The 24923-nt window shown below is 44.8% G+C and overlaps 1 protein-coding gene and 1 long non-coding RNA gene across 9 annotated transcripts in view; both read right to left on the reverse strand.

Annotated features, from left to right (window-relative positions):
• The window catches only part of Scaper (S-phase cyclin A-associated protein in the ER), a 399452-nt gene extending 391889 nt beyond the window's left edge, over positions 1-7563 (reverse strand). For 5 of the 8 annotated variants that reach the window (XM_008766363.4, XM_039082386.2, XM_039082383.2 and 2 more), the window contains exon 1: positions 7450-7563. The gene's annotated coding sequence lies outside the window, so the exon portion shown is untranslated. Of the gene's footprint in view, positions 1-4763; positions 7057-7449 lie in introns of those variants that run through there. The other 3 variants (NM_001427719.1, XM_039082384.2, XM_063264794.1) reach the window with 3 other exon arrangements.
• A 15740-nt stretch (positions 7564-23303) lies between these two features.
• Positions 23304-24923, reverse strand: part of LOC501003 (similar to PGC7) — a 65564-nt gene continuing 63944 nt past the window's right edge. The window contains exon 29 of the long non-coding RNA NR_175005.1: positions 23304-23757. This is a non-coding gene — a long non-coding RNA (similar to PGC7). The remainder of the gene's footprint in view (positions 23758-24923) is intronic.

Here is a 24923-nt window from a genome sequence, read left to right on the forward strand (position 1 = left end):
GGAGACATAACTACAGATTCAGAGGAAATTCAAAAAATCATCAGATCTTACTATAAAAACCTATATTCAACAAAATTTGAAAATCTTCAGGAAATGGACAATTTCCTAGACAGATACCAGGTATCGAAGTTAAATCAGGAACAGATAAACCAGTTAAACAACCCCATAACTCCTAAGGAAATAGAAGCAGTCATTAAAGGTCTCCCAACCAAAAAGAGCCCAGGTCCAGACGGGTTTAGTGCAGAATTCTATCAAACCTTCATAGAAGACCTCATACCAATATTATCCAAACTATTCCACAAAATTGAAACAGATGGAGCCCTACCGAATTCCTTCTACGAAGCCACAATTACTCTTATACCTAAACCACACAAAGACACAACAAAGAAAGAGAACTTCAGACCAATTTCCCTTATGAATATCGACGCAAAAATACTCAATAAAATTCTGGCAAACCGAATTCAAGAGCACATCAAAACAATCATCCACCATGATCAAGTAGGCTTCATCCCAGGCATGCAGGGATGGTTTAATATACGGAAAACCATCAACGTGATCCATTATATAAACAAACTGAAAGAACAGAACCACATGATCATTTCATTAGATGCTGAGAAAGCATTTGACAAAATTCAACACCCCTTCATGATAAAAGTCCTGGAAAGAATAGGAATTCAAGGCCCATACCTAAACATAGTAAAAGCCATATACAGCAAACCAGTTGCTAACATTAAACTAAATGGAGAGAAACTTGAAGCAATCCCACTAAAATCAGGGACTAGACAAGGCTGCCCACTCTCTCCCTACTTATTCAATATAGTTCTTGAAGTTCTAGCCAGAGCAATCAGACAACAAAAGGAGATCAAAGGGATACAGATCGGAAAAGAAGAGGTCAAAATATCACTATTTGCAGATGACATGATAGTATATTTAAGTGATCCCAAAAGTTCCACCAGAGAACTACTAAAGCTGATAAACAACTTCAGCAAAGTGGCTGGGTATAAAATTAACTCAAATAAATCAGTTGCCTTCCTCTATACAAAAGAGAAACAAGCCGAGAAAGAAATTAGGGAAACGACACCCTTCATAATAGACCCAAATAATATAAAGTACCTCGGTGTGACTTTAACCAAGCAAGTAAAAGATCTGTACAATAAGAACTTCAAGACACTGAGGAAAGAAATTGAAGAAGACCTCAGAAGATGGAAAGATCTCCCATGCTCATGGATTGGCAGGATTAATACGGTAAAAATGGCCATTTTACCAAAAGCAATCTACAGATTCAATGCAATCCCCATCAAAATACCAATCCAATTCTTCAAAGAGTTAGACAGAACAATTTGCAAATTCATCTGGAATAACAAAAAACCCAGGATAGCTAAAGCTATCCTCAACAATAAAAGGACTTCAGGGGGAATCACTATCCCTGAACTCAAGCAGTATTACAGAGCAATAGTGATAAAAACTGCATGGTATTGGTACAGAGACAGACAGATAGACCAATGGAATAGAATTGAAGACCCAGAAATGAACCCACACACCTATGGTCACTTGATTTTTGACAAAGGAGCCAAAACCATCCAATGGAAAAAAGATAGCATTTTCAGCAAATGGTGCTGGTTCAACTGGAGGGCAACATGTAGAAGAATGCAGATCGATCCATCCTTATCACCCTGTACAAAGCTTAAGTCCAAGTGGATCAAGGACCTCCACATCAAACCAGACACACTCAAACTAATAGAAGAAAAACTAGGGAAGCATCTGGAACACATGGGCACTGGAAAAAATTTCCTGAACAAAACACCAATGGCTTATGCTCTAAGATCAAGAATCGACAAATGGGATCTCATAAAACTGCAAAGCTTCTGTAAGGCAAAGGACACTGTGGTTAGGACAAAACGGCAACCAACAGATTGGGAAAAGATCTTTACCAATCCTACAACAGATAGAGGCCTTATTTCCAAAATATACAAAGAACTCAAGAAGTTAGACCGCAGGGAAACAAATAACCCTATTAAAAAATGGGGTTCAGAGCTAAACAAAGAATTCACAGCTGAGGAATGCCGAATGGCTGAGAAACACCTAAAGAAATGTTCAACATCTTTAGTCATAAGGGAAATGCAAATCAAAACAACCCTGAGATTTCACCTCACACCAGTGCGATTGGCTAAGATCAAAAACTCAGGTGACAGCAGATGCTGGCGAGGATGTGGAGAAAGAGGAACACTCCTCCATTGTTGGTGGGATTGCAGACTGGTAAAACCATTCTGGAAATCAGTCTGGAGGTTCCTCAGAAAATTGGACATTGAACTGCCTGAGGATCCAGCTATACCTCTCTTGGGCATATACCCAAAAGATGCCTCAACATATAAAAGAGACACGTGCTCCACTATGTTCATCGCAGCCTTATTTATAATAGCCAGAAAATGGAAAGAACCCAGATGCCCTTCAACAGAGGAATGGATACAGAAAATGTGGTACATCTACACAATGGAATATTACTCAGCTATCAAAAACAACGAGTTTATGAAATTCGTAGGCAAATGGTTGGAACTGGAAAATATCATCCTGAGTGAGCTAACCCAATCACAGAAAGACATACATGGTATGCACTCATTGATAAGTGGCTATTAGCCCAAATGCTTGAATTACCCTAGATCCCTAGAACAAACGAAACTCAAGACGGATGATCAAAATGTGAATGCTTCACTCCTTCTTTAAATGAGGAAAAAGAATACTCTTGGCAGGGAAGGGAGAGGCAAAGATTAAAACAGAGACTGAAGGAACACCCATTCAGAGCCTGCCCCACATGTGGCCCATACATATACAGCCACCCAATTAGACAAGATGGATGAAGCAAAGAAGTGCAGACCGACAGGAGCCGGATGTAGATCGCTCCTGAGAGACACAGCCAGAATACAGCAAATATAGAGGCGAATGCCAGCAGCAAACCACTGAACTGAGAATAGGTCCCCTATTGAAGGAATCAGAGAAAGAACCGGAAGAGCTTGAAGGGGCTCGAGACCCCAAAAGTACAACAATGCCAAGCAACCAGAGCTCCAGGGACTAAGCCACTACCTAAAGACTATACATGGACTGACCCTGGACTCTGACCCCATAGGTAGCAATGAATATCCTAGTAAGAGCACCAGTGGAAGGGGAAGCCCTGGGTCCTGCTAAGACTGAACCCCCAGTGAACTAGTGTATGGGGGGAGGGCGGCAATGGGGGGAGGGTTGGGAGGGGAACACCCATAAGGAAGGGGAGGGGGGAGGGGGATGTTTGCCCGGAAACCGGGAAAGGGAATAACACTCGAAATGTATATAAGAAATACTCAAGTTAATAAAAAATTATAAGCCCGTGAAAAAAAAAAAAAAAAGGTATTAAAAAAAAAAAAAAAAGAGGTTTTCAATTGCTTTAGTATATAGCACCATGAATACGTCAACCAAAAAGTATTTTTCCTGTCAATATGGCATGACCAGTGAAAATAGTAACACTATCTCTTGCTTGTTACACTGTATTTAAAAACAGGCCAATATACCAAACTTTTTACAAATAAAATGTGGAGGTGAATAGCTTTTATGGGAAAATATCAATCATATGTAGATTGTTCAAATAGACTGATATATATCAGTTCATTCTCCACTTCTGCACACCTTCGAAATATATAATGAACCTACTATTTAAATTAAGGTCACTCTGACCTGACTCAAACTACCAGAAACAGGAGCTGGGAAGATATCTCAGTCAATACAGTACCTGTCACACAAGCTTGAGCATCTGATTTCAACTCTCAGTACCCAAGTGTGGTTACCTACAATTGTAATCCCAGGACCAGGATAGCAGGAACAGAGATTTGCTGCCCTGCCAGTCTAACCAAGTAAGCAAGGCCTAGGTGCCAGTTAAAACCCAAACCCTTAAACTGTAAGAGACGGAAAAGAATTTTAAGGGCAGCTCCAGCACTGAACCACAAATCTTTTCTCAGTGTCTAAATCTGTCAGAGTTTGCTTTCTACTGCTGTAACAAGATGGCAAATTGGGAGGAGGTGTGTATTCCAGTTTAAAGCTTATAGTCTACCATGAAGGAAAATCAGGGTAGGACTCCACCTGGCCACAGGAACTGCAGCAGAGGTCATAAAGAAATGCCACTTACTGGCTTGTTCCTGGCTGGCTCACTTGCTGTTTTGTCTACCTAGGACCACCTGCCCAAAGGTGACACCACCCACTGTGGGCTGGACCATCTCACATCATCATCAACTAAGAAAATGCCCCACAGACTTCCCTATTTTCTCAATTTAGATTCCTTTTCCCAGATGATTAGTCAAGCTGATTTAAAATATATATATATATATATATATATATATATATATATCACCCAGAAAAATAACTAAAAAATGCAAAAAGAATTATACTGACTTAATTTTTATTGAATGAGCCACTTGCAATCTTTTTAATTTTTAAATTTTTTATTTATTATTCTTTGTGTATAGATGTTTACCTACAAGTATGTCTATGCATGACTTGCATGTCTAGAGAAGACCAAAGGCATGTGAGACCAGAAGAGGGTATTGGATCCCCTAGAACTGGCAATGAACCATCATATGGTTGCTGGGAATTGAACCTGGGTCCTCTGGAAAAGGAAATTGTGCTCTTGAACCTCTTAGCCATTTCTCTAGCCCCAGCCATTTGTAATTTTTATGTCTACCGCTTCAGAAATGACAATTCCACAATATTCATATTGTACCATTAGAAAAGTGTTATATTACCTGGCAGATAACAGCAGTGTGTAGAAGTATGTATATGCATGTTTGTGGATCCAAAAGTTAATGTGAGATGCTTATTCAATTGCTCATTTTCACTCACTGTTTTCCTGTGTTGAAAGGAAGGGATAACAGGTATGTATGCGTGCAAATGTGAAGGTCGGAGATAGACACTGGGTATCTTCCTCAATCTTGTTTTTTGTTTTGTTATTTTAAGACAAGGTCTCTCATTGAATGCTCCCCCCCCCCCGCCCCCCAGGGATCTACCTGTCTCTGTCACAACCACCATCACCCCAGGAGGGGGGCTACAGATGTATACCTGCCTTTAATGTGGGTTATGGGAATCAAACCCCAGTCAAACCCACTGAGCCATCTCTCCAGTCCCTCTACCTTTTGGTAGGGAAATGGGAGTACAGAGTCTCTTACTGAATTAAGCTACCCTGGCTGGCCCCAGGGTCCTTCTGCCTGGACTCCCAGCACTGGAATGCAGATGTGCACCCATGTGCCTGGCTTTCACATGCGTGCTGGGGAGCTGAACTCTGCTTACACTGCATTTTACCTACTGAGAGACCTCCCTAACTCTGACACTATCCATTTCTAGTGATCAAGAATAGTTGCATGTAATTCACAAAAGATTTCTGTTTTTCTTTTAAAAGAACTTTGGGGGTGGGGGGTGAGGGTGAGGGAGCATGAGGATGAAAAGAAAGTATCTGAACTCCATCCATCCCCTTCTCTTTAAAACATTCCTACATAGCATTCACGAAGGCTTTAATAAAGGCTCACTATCAAGACAATCTTCACTGATTCTTAAGATATATTGAGCACAAAGGAAAAGAAAAAAAAAAATCTGTGTAAAATGCCTTGGGAACCCAGCTACCGAAATCATTTATAAAACATCTATATAGCAACCCTGGTTTTGACATAAGCACATCAGGTATTTAATCACAGTGCTATGTGCTCAATGTTTGTGTCCCCTCAAAATTCATGCTGAAATCCGAGCTTTCCAACGTGACAGTATTAGGTGAATACTTTGGGAGGTAATTAAGAGTGAGGGTCTTCATAAATGGAATCGATGCCCTTTTAAAAGAGGTTAAAAAACAATCCCCATCCCTCCTCACGTGAAGGGATAGAAGGTGCCATCTATAATCAGGTTATCACCAAACACAGAATCAGCGACCACCTTCATCCTAGACTTCCCCAGCAGAACTGTGAGAAATTAATCGCTATATACTTGCTCCCCAAGCAGCCAGTCTAAGGTATTTTGTTATAGCAGCCTAAACAGACTGACGAGACTATTTTACAAATGTAGCTCAAGAGAATGAAGAAAGAAAAAGAATGCGCCATTTGCTGAAGGTTTACAACGAACTAGAAGCAGTTCTTTGTAGAAACATTATTCCTGCTAGCTTTAAGATGTGGATTGTATCCAAATGAGGGAAACCAAAGGACAAAAGCCACATCACACTTTCTCCCACCCACATAATTTACCACATAACATTTTAAAATGGCTCTTGTATTAAAGATATTTGGGTGCCAATGGACATTCTCAAGTCATTTCGGTGTGTTTGTTGTAAGTCAACCTGCAAGCATTTTGCAGAAAGTCATGCTTAACAGAAGAAATACCAATACAAAGCACCAACAGGGTGGGTTAGTACTGTGCTTATTCGTCTTAAATCAGAAATCTACCACGTCACCAGCCAGTGATCTGGCTAAGCAATCATCTCTTTGAGCCCCAGGTTTCCTATTTATAAATGTCCACAGCATCTATCTCACTCTTCTCCCTTCATATGACACTGACGAAAATAGATCTGTACATTGTAGTGCACATATTAGGAATTATTTTCTGCTCGGAAAGATGACTGTAGTGAATTGTTATTCCACAGACAATAATAATAACGCGGCACACTTGAGAAATACCATTCACCAGCAGCAGGAGGCAGCCCACAGGCTAGCGGGACCTCCTCAAAGGGAGCCTTTGGGACAGCAGCAGGTGCTGCTTGGGGAGCAATTTTCTGACTGCTTTCTAACAAGCCCAAAACTCTCTGGAGTCAGCTACTGACTCTAACCTGCTTCCTTGTGCAGGATTGCAAACCTGAGCAGAGGGAAGGCACTAATAAAGAACAGAGGCAAGGACACTGAGGTAAGGAGGCTCTCAGGTGAGAGAGAGGCCTTCGTTTTGCACCTGAGGCCTCAACCAAACATTTGTAAAATGGGAAGAAAAAAATGTTTTCACCTCTTTACTTCCCTGAGAAAGCTAAAGCCTGAATCAGGGTTCATGGAAAGTGTGGTAAAGCCCTGGAGGAAAAGATGCTGAAAGTGATTAACTGCCAATTGCAGGCATGCAGCAGCTCCTGAGGACCCCGCACCCCGCAGTAGGGACATTCCAGAAGCCTCGACTCCCCCTAGAGACAGCCTCCTGCCCCGGCCCCGCCCCCGACCCGGACCCCCACGGCCCGACCTGACCTCACAGTCCCACGACCCTCACTGCCCCGGGGCCAGCTAGACACTCCCCACCCCGGCCCGGCCTCTTCAGTCGACCTCGCGGCTCCCCTCCCCCGGTCATACGCCCAGGTGAGGGAGGAGGTGGAAGGGTTTCCGCCGCCATCTTGTCCCCTCAGCCCCACAACACAGGTTGCCCGCGCCCCTCCAGGGCCCGTCCGGGTTCAGGCGACGCGCGCCCCTCGCGGACACTTACCCGGGCGGCTTAGCGTACTTTGGGGCGGCTCCCAGCGTCCCGGCGGGAAAGGGGCGGGGTGGGGCGGGGCGGCCGCGGAGGACCGGGCGGGGCAGATGGCCGGCGTACCACGTGATACCAGCCGAAGCCTAGCCACGCCCCCTAGGCTGTCCTGGGCCATTCGCGCAGGCGCAGCTGGGCTCATTTCTGGCTCTCAAGCAGAAAGTAGAGTTTGCCCTACCCAACGAGCGTCTAGTTCTCCAGAGCTGTTCTCTTCTTTGAACTGACGGTCCACTTCGACTTTGGCCACACCGGTCCCTTTCTAGGATTCAGCTTTCTTCCGTCCTGTGTTATCACCACAGTTCACAGATTAAAGACCTATCGGATCCGCTCAAGAAATGTGTGTGATAATCTTTCACGAAAGCACCTGGGACCTAGCCAAGCTTGTTTCAAATGTCACGTGCCAGGCTTGGAGTGATACAACTACAATTCCTAACAGGTTTAAGCTACTTCAAAAAATAGCAATAAGCGCAAGATGAATATTCGTCGATATTTAAATCACATTTCTGAATTAAATCGGAAAAAGTCTATGCCCATTACAGCACTATATCAAAGGAATAGTCCCTGATGCCTTTCGTCCAGATGATTCTGGGATTCTAATTTGGCGCACACTTATTACAACAGGTGGGAAACTAATGGGTCACTGAAGTCTACCTCACTCTTAGGAGTGTATGAGCTATAGAAGCAGGTGCACACTGTATTAGAGGCTTCTAGGTCCTCCCTCCTCTTGGTTTCTTAGAAAACCCATTCATTCAGTTGACAAATAGTTGTGAAAGGACCTGCTATGTTAGCTATAGTAGCTTGCTTAGAGTCAATAAATGAAAAAATAGATCCTCCCCCGAAAAAATTCCTGGGGAAAAATGTTTGTTCTTGAGCTAGGAAGAAACAAAATAAACCTAAGTTATAAGATAAGCACTATTGGTAACAAAATAAGTGGGAGCAGGGACGATGTAGGGCAACATCCATGGTCAGGGCCTTGTTTCTCTGGTTAATTATCTCCTCTCATTCCCATGAGCATTTAAACAACTTCAATCTCTTTCAACTTAGAACCTTCCAACCACCAGCCCTCAGGTCAACATGTTTTCATTCCCTTTATACTCTGCTCTTTGCACTTTGCAATTTACAAGGTATCTCTACTTCAGTTCCTCTTCAGGTCTGGACTTGCTGCAGTTTGGTTTCTGCCCATTCTTTCTAAAGTCACTAAGGATTCCTTTACTGCAAATCCCCACAACCTGCAGTAGTTTGGATTTTGTTTTGTTTTGTTTTGTTTTGTTTTCCCCAGAGCTGGGGACCGAACCCAGGGCCTTGCGCTTGCTAGGCAAGCGCTCTACCACTGAGCCAAATCCCCAACCCCAGTAGTTTGGATTTTTAATGTTCCCCCAAAGGGCCCAAATATTGAAGGTTTTGTCTCTGTGGCAGTATTACCAGAAACCAAGGCCATGAAATACAGTGTGTCAATCACAACAAACCAGTCAACCACTCTCCCAAAACACAAATAGAAAAGATAATGATTTGGTTTTTTTTTTTCTTCACAAAATCTCAAACATTAGATTGTACCAATGCAGACTCATGAGCCAGATGCTGGGGTGAAAGCCTGCTAGCTCCGAGAGGCAGAGAAAGCACCCAGATGACCTTCCTCCACAGCTGTCTTCCAAAAAGGCAATTCTCCTTCTCCATGCTGTCTCAAAAGTCCCTCAATTCGATATCCCTCCCTTTTACTTCCTCTTGCTTCCTTCCTGTGCATCTCTCTATCCTGACTTCCTTTTGCTCTCTCTATGGTTTTTTTCCTGTGTTCACTCCCCGTAAACTGGTTGCTTGCTCCACCTCCTGACCTACGGTGACTTCATTTAACCCTGTTTACAATAGACAGAAAGCTCTTGGGTACAAGGTGTATTTTAGGGCTGAGCCGCACCACAACTAGAAACCGCTTTTTCCAGTAAATAACACAATCTCGGAGTTCACAGTGTGATCAACTATCCAGCAACAATGATTATATGAGTACCTTATTCAGCCATCATCAGAGAGGGACCAAATATAGATACCAACAGTCAAATAGTACACACACACACAGAAAGGAGAGAGAGAAAGAGAGAGAGGAAGAGAGAGAGAGGAAGAGAGAGAGAGAGAGTCCTTGAAACACATACCTCTAAACAAGATGTCTCTATCAAATCACCCCACTCAGAGCTCAGGGAAACCCAAGGAACAGGAGGCAGGAGTGGGGGAAACAGAGAAAATGGAGGACACCAAGAGAACAGGACCCTCTAAAACAACTGAGCAAATCTCATATGAATTCACAGAGACTGGAGCAGCAAGCACAGGGTCTACACAGGTCTGCACCAGGTCCTCTGCATACATACTATAGCTTTAGTTTAGTATTTTCACGGAGCTCCTGAAAGTATGAAGAAGTGGGTCTCTATTCTTATCCCTTCTCTTGAGGGCACCTTTCTTTTTCTGTTGCCTTGGTTTGTCCAGCTTCAATATGATGCTTTCTTACTATATTTTCTTTTGTTCTGTTTTGTCATTATATCTTAAAAGCATCTTCTTCTCTAATGAGAGACAGAAAGGGAGTGGATCGGGATGGAAGAGGAGGTGGGGAGGCCTGATTGATCATTAAAGCAAGACTGCTCAGGCGGGGTCTCTGGGTAACCATTGCTGTGATGAAACTCAATGACCAAAAGCAACTTGGGGAGAAAAGGGTTCGTTTTTCTCATACTCTCAGGCAATAGTCCGTCACAGTGGGAAGTCTTTGTTCTTCGCTCTTGGATGCACACTCTACTTGAGTATCCACTCTCAGTGGATCTCAATAGCTTGAGACTTCGGGGTTGACATCAGTGACACCTATTAGAAAACAGTCTTCAGGCCTCATGTTGAACAGTTACAGCTGAGTGCTAGAATTTTAGAACCTCTCCTCAACTTCTGCTGATTCACAGAATCAAGGAGCCACACTTGAAAATATTCTCCTTAAGGTCTTCTCCTGTTATTAATATGTAAGTCTTTACAATACTATTCCTGCTTTCATTGCATTAATAGTGACAATTGAGGTTATTTTCTCAAAACCTATGGTCATAGGCTGTGGGGCGGTGGGCTGTGAAAGGTACTCTGATTCCTAGTGGAGAGAGGTCAAAATCCCCGGAGACCCTAAAAAAAGGACAGCAGGTACATTCCCCATTCTCTCAGGATATCAGGACCTCACATAGCTGCGCCCCACCCCCCACAGACCCCTGTAGAGAGGTTTTCGATAGACCGGTCATGTAGGACAATGCCTCAAGCCCCTCCTCTACAGGTGAGGACATGACCACAGGTCATATAGGCTCTAGACAGATCAGTCGGAGAAACAGGACCACGCCCTCGAATATGTAGATGAGGTCTTCCCAAGCTCTTAGGCCAAACCAATAGGAAGTACCTGCTGTCAGACACTGACCCATCCAAAACTCTATATTTTTAAAGTGTCGTACTCAAAATTAAAGGGGTGCAGGAATTATTCCATCACCTGAGAGCTTCTGTCATAAGAGCTGTAACACCGCCGCTTGGGGAAGAGATCTGCTCTTCCTAAATCATTGCGGCCAGAAGCTCCCCTGCACCTCTTGTGGCCAGCAAGTCAGTCTCCTGCTAGCTCAGCCCAGCCCAAGCAACCAAAGCTGCAGGCAGCGGCCATAAGGAGCAGGGACAGCAGAAGCTGTTCCCCCTCCCTGTCCGAGTTCTCTCCACCTCACCTGAACCGGCACAACGAACTGGGCCAGAGATTGCCACGAAGAGCCCCTGGGTGCCATAGCCCAACAATGGTCATGCATGCATACTTGTTCATAAAGCACTTGCAGAGCAGATCTCTGTCCTATAAAATTACTCCAGTTGTTTATGGTTTCACAATACTGAATACTGTGAATTAAGGAGCAACTTTGATTCAACTATGAGAGCATGCAAAAATACTCCAAAGAGAAGTGAGTTATGGCGACTCAGATACATCTCTAGGAGTGACTTCAACTTGAAACAATCAGTACACTGCATTTAAGTCTGCAAATTCCAACTTGCTAATTATCCCTAGCATTTCCCTTCTGTAAGATTGCTATTTCTTCTTCGTGGTCAACTTTAGGACAGGAAAAGCAATATTATTTACTCATATTGACCAACAGAACTCATAACTATTACCTAATTATTTGTTATATTGATATTTGTTATATATTTGTCTTGAGTTGCTATTTAAAATTCTAGCTGGTCACTTAACATTGTTCCAATGGAGATATTTATAGAAATACAGCTGAAATATTTCTGAGAACCTCATACAGAACTGTTTCCTGTGTTACAAAGCATTTCCCTGAAAAAAAGAAAAAAACTCCTCCTGTTTATTGGAACTAATTAGAAGCAAGCAAAAACTGTGAGCACCCTTAGGGCACACCTGTGTGTGGGCTTCGGGTCCATTTTTGACAGTTTGTTGTTTCTAGCAGAGTTTCACAGCACATGCACCATTGTGCAATGTGCTGGCCCACACACTACTGAACTGAATGGAAGATTGAATGAGGAACTCTGTAGCACCTCCTGTGACAAAATCCTTCTGGGAGATGCTGCAGTGAGGACAATGGATTGGTGGCTGAGAAAGCTGCTGCCTCAGCAGCGAAGTCCACCTATTCCACAGTCAGTCCAAACCATACAGGACAGCCTCTCCCACCCCTCAGGAGTCCAAACCATACAGGACAGCCTCTCCCACCTCTCAGGAGTCCAAACCATACAGGACAGCCTCTCCCACTCTTGAGTAGTTCTTTGACTTAAATTAAAGGCTGCCATGTCTTTTCCCATTTATTCATTCATTTTACATCCTGATCATGACCTCTCGGTCCCCACACATTCACAGTTCCTCTCCTCATACCCCTCCCCTTCTCCTCTGAGAGAGGGCCCCCCCACCAGGATCCCCCAACCCTCACTCATCAAGTCTGCTGCAGGCCAGATAAGGCAGCACAGTTGGACAATGGATTCCACAGACAGGCAACATCTTTAGGGGCAGCCCCTGCTCCAGTTGGGGGTCCTGCTTGAAAACTGAGCTGCACATCTGCTACATATGTGAGAGGGACCTTGGTCCAGCTCTTGTATGCTCTCTAGTTGGTGGCTCAGTCTCTGAGATCCTCCACATGTCCAAGTTAGTTGACTCTGTGGGTCTTCCTGTGGAGTCCCCATCCACTTTGAGGCCCTCAATCCTTCCCCCAACTCTTCCATAAGACTCTCTGAGTTCCATCCAATGTTTTGATGGATCTCTGCATCTGTTTCAGTCAGCTGCTGGGTAGAGCCTCTCAGAGGACAGCTATGAGAGACTCCTCTCTGCAAGCATAACAGAGCATCATCAATAGTGTCAGGGATTGGTGCTTACCCAGAGGATGAACCAGTTATTGGTTGGCCATTTCCTTACTCTATGCTCCATCTTGGCCCATGCATTTCTTGTAGACAGGACAAATTTTGGGTTGAAAATTTTGTGAATGGGTTGGTGTCCTTTTCTTTCCACTGGGGGTCCTGCCTCTTCAGGGTCCACACTCTATTCATATCAGCTGAAGTTACACTCAGTGACTCCTGAGAGCCTTACAGTATACTCCACAGACACGAAGAAGCTAAACAAGAAAGAAGGCCCAAGGAAGGCGTGACTACACCACAGTTCTTTATGAATGAGGTAGGAGATGGATTCATCATGACTGCTTCCTACTTGAAGGCGGGTCCTGTGCTGTCAGTGAACGTGACCGTTCCTGAATGCATAGAATGAGACTGGCACAAAGGCAGGTGCTCAGAAAGCTTTGCCGATTCCCAGCAGCTTCACCGAGGCTTTATCTTGCTTTGCCTCTGAAAATTGTTATTTCGCACTGCGCACTCATTTGTTGGAAGTATGTGTTCCCAAGTCAAATAGATTGTGAGACTCAAGAGACTAGGATTGTCTCTTTGGGGCCCCATCTATATCCTGAGGTCTGTTCTCTGTATTATCAATAGGATGTGACTCCAGATTGGGGTGATGGTTTGTGTATGCTTGGTCCAAGGAGTGACACTATTTAGGAGGTGTGGCCTTATTGGAGTAGGTTTGTCACTGTGGGCTTTAAGATCCTCACCCTCGACCCGTGGATCCCGGCCCGCAGCAGCTCTCTGCTCCCAAACCCCGTGGGAGAGAGACCTCACCGCCTGATCAGGTGGGCACTCCTGAGGCTGCAGAGCAGAGGAGACCACCAACACTGCCCACCCCTGCCCACATCCCTGGCCCAAGAGGCAACTGTATAAGGCCTCTGGGTTCCCGTAGGGGAGGGCCCAGGAGCGGCAGGATCCCTGCGCCTGAGACACTGCCGGAACCTGAAGGAAACAGACCGGATAAACAGTTCTCTGCACCCAAATCCCGTGGGAGGGAGAGCTAAACCTTCAGAGAGGCAGACACGCCTGGGAAACCAGAAGAGACTGCACTCTGTGCACATCCAGACGCCAGAGGAAAACACCAAACGTCATCTGGAACCCTGGTGCACGGAGGCTCCCGGAAAGAGTGGCGCAGATCTTCCCGGTTGCTGCCGCCGAGGAGAGGACTTAGGCAGTACCCCATGAGCAAACTTGAGCCTTGGAACCGCAGGTAGGACCAACTTTTCCCCTGCAAGAAACCTGCCTGGTGAACTCAAGACACAGGCCCACAGGAACAGCTGAAGACCTGTAGAGAGGAAAAACTACACGCCCGAAAGCAGAACACTCTGTCCCCATAACTGGCTGAAAGAAAACAGGAAAACAGGTCTACAGCACTCCTGACACACAGGCTTATAGGACAGTCTAGCCACGGTCAGAAATAGCAGAACAAAGTAACACTAGAGATAATCTGATGGCGAGAGGCAAGCGCAGGAACCCAAGCAACAGAAACCAAGACTACATGGCATCATCGGAGCCCAATTCTCCCACCAAAGCAAACACGGAATATCCAAACACACCAGAAAAGCAAGATCTAGTTTCAAAATCATATTTGATCATGATGCTGGAGGACTTCAAGAAAGACATAAAGAACTCCCTTAGAGAACAAGTAGAAGCCTACAGAGAGGAATCGCAAAAATCCCTGAAAGAATTCCAGGAAAACACAATCAAACAGTTGAAGGAATTAAAAATGGAAATAGAAGCAATCAAGAAAGAACACATGGAAACAACCCTGGACATAGAAAATCAAAAGAAAAGACAAGGAGCTGTAGATACAAGCTTCACCAACAGAATACAAGAGATGGAAGAGAGAATCTCAGGAGCAGAAGATTCCATAGAAATCATTGACTCAACTGTCAAAGAAAATGTAAAGCGGAAAAAGCTACTGGTCCAAAACATACAGGAAATCCAGGACTCAATGAGAAGATCAAACCTAAGGATAATAGGTATAGAAGAGAGTGAAGACTCCCAGCTCAAAGGACCAGTAAATATCTTCAACAAAATCATAGAAGAAAACTTCCCTAACCTAAAAAAAGAGATACCCATAGGCATACAAGAAGCCTACAGAATTCCAAATAGATTGGACCAGAAAAGAAACACCTCCCGTCACATAATTGTCAAAACACCAAACGCACAAAATAAAGAAAGAATATTAAAAGCAGTAAGGGAAAAAGGTCAAGTAACATATAAAGGCAGACCTATCAGAATCACACCAGACTTCTCGCCAGAAACTACGAAGGCCAGAAGATCCTGGACAGATGTCATACAGACCCTAAGAGAACACAAATGCCAGCCCAGGTTACTGTATCCTGCAAAACTCTCAATTAACATAGATGGAGAAACCAAGATATTCCATGACAAAACCAAATTTACACAATATCTTTCTACAAATCCAGCACTACAAAGGATAATAAAGGGTAAAGCCCAACATAAGGAGGCAAGCTATACCCTAGAAAAAGCAAGAAACTAATCGTCTTGGCAACAAAACAAAGAGAATGAAAGCACACAAACATAACCTCACATCCAAATATGAATATAACAGGAAGCAATAATCACTATTCCTTAATATCTCTCAACATCAATGGCCTCAACTCCCCAATAAAAAGAAATAGATTAACAAACTGGATACGCAACGAGGACCCTGCATTCTGCTGCCTACAGGAAACACACCTCAGAGACAAAGACAGACACTACCTCAGAGTGAAAGGCTGGAAAACAACTTTCCAAGCAAATGGTCAGAAGAAGCAAGCTGGAGTAGCCATTCTAATATCAAATAAAATCAATTTTCAATTAAAAGTCATCAAAAAAGATAAGGAAGGACACTTCATATTCATCAAAGGAAAAATCCACCAAGATGAACTCTCAATCCTCATCTTCGATTGGTTTATATACAAGTGTGCAATTTCTAGGCTTGAAAGTAAAATGATGCTATCTGGTGCTGGATAGAGGAGCCTTATTTTTTATTATGGCAGCTTGCTATTTTTGTAACATGGTGATTTGGTTGAACACAATAAAGTACAGTAGTAACTGATCTCCCCCTCTTCCTGGATGAGTGAGGAGATGATTAAATGTTGATGTCAGCATCCATGAGCATATTCAGATGAGCTTCTGCTTCTGTTGAAAAGGATGCTGTGTTTGATTGTGGTCCGAAGCTTTGAAGCACTACTTGGCATCCCCTTCCTTGGAGGTCTCACTGTTTAAACATAACAGATTTGATAGCTTGTTGGTAAGGTGAGGTCCAGCTTGTCTCCACTAGGTCATCTTCATGTGAATCCGGTGGTTATACTGTTTTGTTCTAGGGATATTTCATTTTTTAAATAACGGTTTTAGCTGACATTCATGGAGAGAATGAATCCTTAGAACTGTGTGCCACTAGTGAAAGGAAATCCTGTCTAGAGTATGTTTCTTTACAAAGCTGTGTCACACCATCCTTTGGGCCCTCTGCTGGAAAAGTAGAATCAAGTCTCAAATAATGCCTTTTAAATTGTATCCTCTAGTATTATAGATGTAGGACAGTACTGTATCATACCTCTGTGGATGTAAAATAGCTTGTACCTGCTTTATGATACGTAGTAGTGACTGTGCTTTATCAGAGCTGTTTTTAATGATGTTGCTCAGAATGTTTTCTTTCCAGATGATGATTGAGAAGCTAATTAAAAAAAAAATGGTGCCAGGTACCACAAGAGTAACAGAACTGTGCTGTTTTCTCGGGTTTTGTTTTTTTACTTTTTTTTTTTAATGGAGTGTGCTGGATGTCTCTACAGTTTTGTTCAGATGACTGCAGAACCGGGAAAAGCTGTTGCTGCTGTTGATGCATAACACACTGCTATTATTGGTCTTTTTATATAAATATAAATATATATATACAGATATATAATTTGAATTTTTTGAAACTTTAGCTGTGCTGTCAACTTTGGAAAAAAGTATCCCCGTTTACTGTGTTCAGTTGGCACTGTACAGAAATTAACAGCCATATTGGTCTAGAAATGTTGAACTTAAGTTTTTTCCATTTGTACAGGGGTAACACACTGTATTAAATATGTAAGGTCTTATATACGTGGGTTTGATTACAAAAACTAATAAAGTATTCTCTAAATTAAAAAAAAAAAAAGATCCTCACCCTCGCTGCCTGGAAGCCAGTATTCTGCTAGCAGCTTTCAGATAAAGATGTAAAACTCTCAGCTCCTCCTGCACCATGCCTGCCTGGATGCTGCTATGCTCCCTCCTGCCTTGATGATAACAGACTGAACCTCTGAACCTGTAAGCCAGCCCCAAGTAAACGTTGTCCTTATGAGTTACCTTGGTCACAATGGCTGTACACAGCAGTAAAACCCCAACTAAGACAACGGGGAACAAGCAAGCCCATATTAAGATCTCACAGAATAATTAAAGTAAGGTCGGTGCCTTATTCCCATGCTTACAGAGTAAAAGAAAGCCTAGGTTTAAAAAGGCAAGAATGCACATGGGTTTCATGCTTTCAGAGTGGGTGCTGGTAGTGTACGCTTTCAATGCCAGCCCTCAGAAGGAGAGGCAGGCAGATCTCTGATTTCAAGGCCAGCCTGGTCTACAGAATGACTTCCAGGACAGCCAAGGATAAACAGAGAAAGTCTGTCTCAAACAAACAAAAACAAGCAAACAAAGAAGAAAGCACAAACAGATGCAACATAATAAGAATGGTAATTTGGGAAAGAAAGATATTCAAGTGCCCGCTGCCGGTGCCACCTGCCCTGAGTGGCACCAGCAGTAGGATGGGCGAATGTGTGATGGAGAGATGAGAAAGACAGAATATGCAGTGAGAGATGAGAAAGTGAAGGTTCGTATACCATGAAGAAAGCTGGAACTGGAGACTTGATGACAGTGAGGAACAGGCAGATATGAGGATCCTGTACAACCACCAGGGGCCATGGAGATATCCTAGTCCTGGCTGCTGCCAAGGGCCAGGTCTAAGTCCACTGGTCCTGCTGCAGCTGGGGTCTGTGTCAATGTCTGTGGCCCCAGTTACCACCATAGGCCAATCAGATGTCTGATCTGGGCTATCACCAGAAACCATGTGGATGTCTCAGGGCCATGCTGCCCAGGGGGCAGCAGGGTGAAGCTGATCTAAGTGGCCTACACTGACACAGAGGCCATGATGACATTCAGCCCCATGCTGCTGCCAAGGGAATATGTCTGGGTCTATGATCCTATTTGCAGCTAGGGTCTGTGTTGATGTCCCAGGCCCATGTTACCACCAAAGGCCATGCAGAACTGGCCTGGCCCCTCATCTCCAGTGGGGTGGCCTGGGTGAGTGAGAGAGCCTCACCCCCAACCCCGCCACTTCTCCTCCACTCTCCACCTATGGCAAGTAGGAGGCTGGTCCAGACAGAGGTCACGAGAGCAGAAGAGCTAGCCACATCTCTCATTGGCTGCAGCATTAGGAGGGCAGGCCCTGCACCTAGACTAAGCAACCCAGTAGAGCCGACCCTGATGGCAGTGGTGCAGATGAGCTGTCACTGAAAGCATGAGTACAGGAAGCTGACCCTGCTCCTTGCCATCTAAAGCACTGGGTGAGCCTGGGCAGTGCCGGAGAGCACACCCTGGTACTGTGGGTGCAAGAGAACTGGCAGACTGACCAACTCAGCTACTACACAGACCCAGATCCAGGGCTTTGAGTAGCTGGCTTACCCCAATATCTATGCTTATCTGTGATCTGCTGGAGCTTGTGAAGGGGCTGGTCCTGCAGAACAGAAGCTGCAAGATCTCCATGACACCGGGCAACAGCAGGATATCTGAGAGAAGACCCAGTGAGGATTCAGCACCGAGAGTGTAGCAGAAGCCAGAGGCCTTGAAAGAGACCAGTAACTAATTGCAATGGACATTTGCAGTCAAAGTGTGGACAAAAGGATACACTGTGGGACACACTGACACACTAAAGCTTTCACAATGAGATATTTTATTCTTTTGGGTGGAGAAGGTTGCAAGGGCAGGGGGCAGGTATGAAGGGATGGGGAGAAGATTGGGATTGGGGTGCATGGTGTGAAATTCTGAAAGAATGAATACAAGTTAAAAAAAAGAAAAGAAAGAAAGAGAATGTTGACCTGGGTCTAAAATGGATCTAATTGCCTCCATACCCACACTATTCCTAACACATAACCCTGCCTTTCTTATGATGGAGTAAGCAAGGAAAGGATGTGTTTTATGAAGGTATCTGTCTTTTTAGGGTTTCTATTGCTGTGAAGAGACGCCATGACCATGGCAACTCTTACAAAGGAAAACACATCATTGGCTTACAGTTTCAGAGGTGTAGTCCATTATCATGGTGGGAAGCATGGCAGCGTGCAGGCAGACATGGTGCTGGAGCAGGAGCTGCGAGGCCTACATCCTGATCCACAGGCAGCAGCAGGAGACTGACTTGAGCTTCAAGGGGCATAGCTTGAACATACAAGAATTCAAAGCCCACCTCCACAGGCCACACCTCCTAACACCACCACTCCTTATGGGCCAAACATTCAAACATATGAGTCTATGAGGTATATTCCTTTTCAAACCACCACAGTGCTATATTTCATTTTGTCTTAAAGGGCAACATACCACAGAGTGGTTAGCGTATAGAGAACAGAAGCATACTGGCTCAGTTTAAAAAGCCAAAGTGGAGGGCCTAGCATCTGGCCAGGTCTCCATATGAGGTCATAATAAGAAATTCAGACTCTCAACATCCCAATGCCTTTCCTTCAGATGAATCTGTTTTGCCAACCACAAAAGTGATATTTGTGCAAAATTTGAAACTCTGATTAAAAACATTTTCTGAATAAGTGGGAACTTATATCTCAAGTCACTGCCAAAATGACTAACAGGTAGGTACCATAAGTGGATGAGCATTTAAATGATTTTTCTTGCTATTTACAAAAGTATTTTCTGTATGTTAACATAAAACATATAGGCACATATAGATCTCAGCATGTGCCTGTTGTCTTGGAGTAGCTACTGGCCCTATGCCATGTCAGCCCGAGTGAGCTATCCATCTACCACAGAGCCTGTGATCCTGCCTCTGTCACACTTCCATGGCTATGGGTGCCCTTTCCCCTCCAGCCTGGACCTCTGTCACCTACCAGACTGTTGACCTGTGACGCTTATATCTGGCCCATGGCCACAAGGGATGACCCCAGGTTGCAAAGTTCCACTCTCTATACTCCAACCAACTGAGATATTCCAGGTGAGCAGAGGAAGGGCCCTAGACAGGTTGGGGGTGACAGAGGCAGTCAACCCTAAGAGCTGTGAATACCCTCATTCAAACCCTAGGTCTACAGATGAAAGAACGGAGGCTCAATAAATATTTGGAGGTACACACTTGGTAAGATAGAACTAATAACTCACTGGGGCTGCTGGGATTGAATAAGGCAAAAATGTCAGGCACTGAGCGGGGTACCTGGTACCAGATTCTGATAAATACATGGCCACACTGACATATTTGCACACAATGGCCTTCAGGGAAAAGCAGGCCTTTGCCCTTCAGCTAGCTGGTTGTGTGGCTCTACTTACACTCCCAGTCCTTCTCTGGACTCTGTGCTGTACGTAAGGAAAGCAAGCCAATGAGCCCAGAGAGACACAGGGAATAGCACTGCTTCTCAGTCCCCATGACAGAACCATCTGAAACGTCACTGGGGTCCTGAACAAGGTATGTGTTGTGAAATATTTCAAGGACTGGACTGTATTATAAGTGAGTCCAAAAAGTGTCTCTCTGAGATGTCTATTGCCTGCAGTCCTCCCTACAGACACCAGAGTCATCCTCCAAGTATCCAGGGGCAGTTAAGGGCCAATGATAGATATCATGACCTCATGGACTAAGGCTGCACAGACATGCTGCTGTGGGTGAGACCTTCTGCCTTCCCTCCCCTTTCCATGCTTTCTCAAATAAGAATACATGGATGGCCTTCCTTCATACTTTCTCCAATCAGAATACCTGGAGAGCCTTCCCTCAGTCATCACACCTCCCTCTGTCTAGAGGACAGGTGACCCTGTCCCCGTATCCATTAACAAAGTCCCATCCCTAATGAAGCCTGAGGATCTATGATTCAGATATACTCACAAAGAAGTCCATTGACTGCTGAATGGCTGAGGCTGGCCTGGAACCTAAAAACCTGCCCAAGGCTCCTGTCAACTGTACCCACTACTCACCTACCCAAGCCACTGCCTTGGACAGCAATTCTTCCCATGATTCAGAGCCTAAATCAAAGTGAGGTCCTGGGTGATACCAGAACTTCCTGTGTCTTCAAGAAACACAGCAGTGTCTAGGAGGCCCCAGGTAGACTTCCAGATACAAGCTGCTCCTCTGGGGGCACTGTCTCACACACTGCAGTCATTTTGTCATCTGTCCGTCTTTCCACAAACACTTAAGGAAACCACCTGTAGCCCAAAATACTCTCAAGGACAAAACTGGAAATTCTTGTCATCTTGCAGCTGGCAGCCAGTGAGGGACACAGGCAGTAGCAGATCAGCAATTAAAGCATCGAATGGGTGGAAATGGGTTCTAGGCAGAACAAATCAAATACAGAGAGAACTGGTGGCCTTGATGTCCTAGAGGGACTAGTACGACCAGAGAAGCCTCCCGGGATTTATGGTGTTTGTGTAAAGACCTGAAGGAGACAAGGAAGGTTTATATAGATTCAGGGTAGATGGATACAGAGAGAAGAGCAAGATCTTGAGGTGGGATATGACTTGGTTCAAGCAGCAGAATATTCTGGAGAAAATTAGGAAGTATGGGTATAGAAGCACAGGATAGGGTGGCAGCTGAAGAGCATAGAAAGTCACCAAAATGCCACCAAAATGCCTTTGCAGTTGATGTAACATAAGATGGAAGGGCCTGAATTTTGTTTTAACATAAAATATTTACATTTTAAACTTACTGTTTTTACACTAGTCAGAGTTGTGCAGCCGCCGCCACTACCAAGCTTAGAACATTTATATGATCCCCCAGAGAAACTCTGCCCATTAGCAAGCACTCCACAAAGACTTACACCAAGGTGCTTAGTGAAGTAGCTTACTTTACTCAGAAGAGACCTGAGATGCCCATGTCAGCCCCAAGTTGTATTCCTACATCAGTAGCAGGGGTGCATGGGTGGTGCAAGGTTGGGGAAAAATATATACATGAGCTATATGTAACTTTACAATGTACCGCTATAAGGGAACCAGGTCCCAAGTTTAAAGAAGACTTTGAAAAGGAATGATCTCCTGAACTCCACCTTGTATCCCAGACACTGGCTGAGGTCAAGGTCTTGTCCTGAGAACAGATTTAATGATAATGGACTTCCGGCAGCAATCACTGTGGCAACCTTTGTGAAAGGCTGTATTGTTCTGCTCTTGATCAGAGATCAAGCCCTGGAAAGAAGGTCTGCTGGTGCCGACCAAGTAAGGGACTGGTTTACAGCAAATGCCTTCAAGTTAAAAGTTCAGGAGCTCACAGCAGGGACCATGCTGATGTGAGTGGCTTATGCTGCCAACCTGAAGCCCTGGTGATGTCCGGGTTCAAGCTGTTGCTGAGGGCTATGTCTGGGTCTGAGACCCTACTGCAGCTGAGGTCAGTGTTGATGTCTGTGGCCTGTGTTACCACAGAAGGCCATGTGAATATCCATGCTCTGGGCCGAAGCCTGAAGCCATGTTGATGTCCTTGGGCTGACACAGAGAGCCATGTTGATGTGAGTGGCCTGCACTGCTACCCGAGATCATCTTGATGTCCTTCTCCTGTGCTGCCACTGAAGGCTGTAATGGTCTTGTGCCGTGACAGAGGGCCAGTTTGATGTCCATGGTCTGTACTGCCACAGGAAGCCACATTGAGGTCAGTGGCTTGTCCACGTTTTGTGCTGTCACCAGAAACCACGTGTAAGTCCATGATTCAGGCTCCTGCTAACTATAAAGGGCAGGGAAGCTACTTTCCCATGGTATTGATGACTACAAACTCGCAGTTGAGAAACAAAGTCACAGAAGACTTCTGTGACAACCCTGACTCCTACCCCCGATTAGTAACAGCCTAGACAGAAAGCCATTAAAGAAAACATTTAAAAATTGTGATAAAGATGCTTAAATATAGCTCTCCAGAACTGATGGCTTCTGGCCGGGGTGCGGGCAGGGAAGGACTCAGTTTTCCTTAAGAAGCTGGCCACTGGGAGTTTGACCATGCTTCAGTGAGTATATGGGCAACAGGAATTGGATTTTTTTCCTTCTTTTTGTTGGGGAGAAGTCCCAAGAGTGGAGGGTGGATCTGGAAGTACTGGAAAGTGAGGGTACTCCCATGATGTGAAATTCCCAAATAAAAATATTATGGACGAAAAACAATACATTGTGGCCGAACACATGGATCGATAGAGTGCCTGGTGAACACAGTTACAAAGAAGGCAGGGAGAGAGACTAAGAATGCTTCTGTCTCTAATTCTGGCCCAGTTTTAAATAAATTTATTTTTATTTGAAAAAAATTAAAAGCTTAGGAACTCTCAACCCATTCTCCTGGGCACAGACCCAGTACCCACTCCTACCCTGGGGCTACTACACCAAAAGTGGCTCTGGATGCTAAGGAGCAGAAAGCGAGGGGAAGGCCCCGCCACAAACAGACAGCGTTGAAGCACTGACCCAGGAAGTTCCAACCCTTTATGCAATTGGACCTTCAGGCTGGGACGACTGGGCTGGTGCTGGAAGAGGAAGGTAAGGGAACTCATGACCCATACCCTGGTGGTTATGTCTGTTTACTTCAGGACAGGGCTTAGTGATTTCTTCTTCCTGCCTTCCAGCTTTCATGGATGACATCTTCTGAGCCAGAGTTTGGCTTTCTGGTTCTTCTGTGCCATTCATTTTTGTCTAATGAGAACAGACTTCTGCCCTCAATGTCATAGACACCTAGAAAAGGAACATAGGTATCAGAATCTCTACACCTCAAAGTCCCACCTCGAAGCCACCCAGCAGGGTAGATATGCTTGCTCAAGAACATCAGACAACACCTGCATTGTCACAGCATCACAGACAGCCCTTCCTCCCATGGGAACAGATCATTGGGAGCTTGATGAAAAGACAGGCTCCTTTCCAAGGGCCACCAAGCCCCACCCAACGAGGACACAGCTCAAGAGAAGCTGCTTGGGAGCAGCAGGAGGAGGAACGGAGCCCTTCAAACCAAGAAGCAATGGCTGGCTCCAAAGCCCTACCACGCAGCAGGCTAAACTGAGACATGGAGAAAGACAGAAAACATACATGGGAAGCCATCCATCTTCTTCCTGCCACATGGCCCACAGGCAAGGAGCCAGAACAATGAAGAGTAGCCCAAAACCTGTTCTAGAAGGGAGGACAAGTCGGAGAGTAGCAGGGGAAGCACAGAGATTCAGAAGAGATGAAGAGGTGATGCTCTAACAGCATCCCTAAGCCAGGGAGTGTGGTCTTCAGATCTTGACAGAAGCAGGCAGCTTAACTCCCAGGTTCAGATTCCCAGCAGGCAGGCAACCCAAGGAAAGAAACCTGACCTCTCTAGGTCCCAAAGAATAAGGGCACAAAGGGATCCACTGAATCCCTGGGTGACCCTGAGCTGCCCACACTCAGACGAACACTAATGCTGGTAATTCAGCTTCACCCAAATGAAAATATGGGACCAGCAATATGGGACAGACCGACTTCAAGTTCCATAGTAGTACTTTGCCTGTAACCTCCTCCATTCTGAACTGGAAGCCCATGTCAAAGCATCCAGTTGGGAAAGGTACTGGATTATAGCACTCCGGAAATGGTAGGCAGAGGCTAAGTAATTGGAAACGTGGGGCTGCAGGCAGCAAAGACCTTAGCCAAGGGTCACACGACCAATTCCCCAAAACAGAAAAAAGGGCCATACCACCTTAGCAATTCCTAGCTAAATAACTGTGGTGGGAAGGTGAGTTTCCCCACCACAGAATATTGCAATATTTCCATGTCCTCTAGGATCTTCAATAAATCATAAAAATGCCAGAAGTGAGCTGGGAAGCTGAGCTTGGTGGCACACACCTGTGAGCATGGTCCTGGGGAGGCAGGAACGCCTAGAGTTTAAG

This window comes from Rattus norvegicus, chromosome 8 (assembly GCF_036323735.1).
Source record: "Rattus norvegicus strain BN/NHsdMcwi chromosome 8, GRCr8, whole genome shotgun sequence".
Lineage (NCBI taxonomy): Eukaryota > Metazoa > Chordata > Mammalia > Rodentia > Muridae > Rattus > Rattus norvegicus.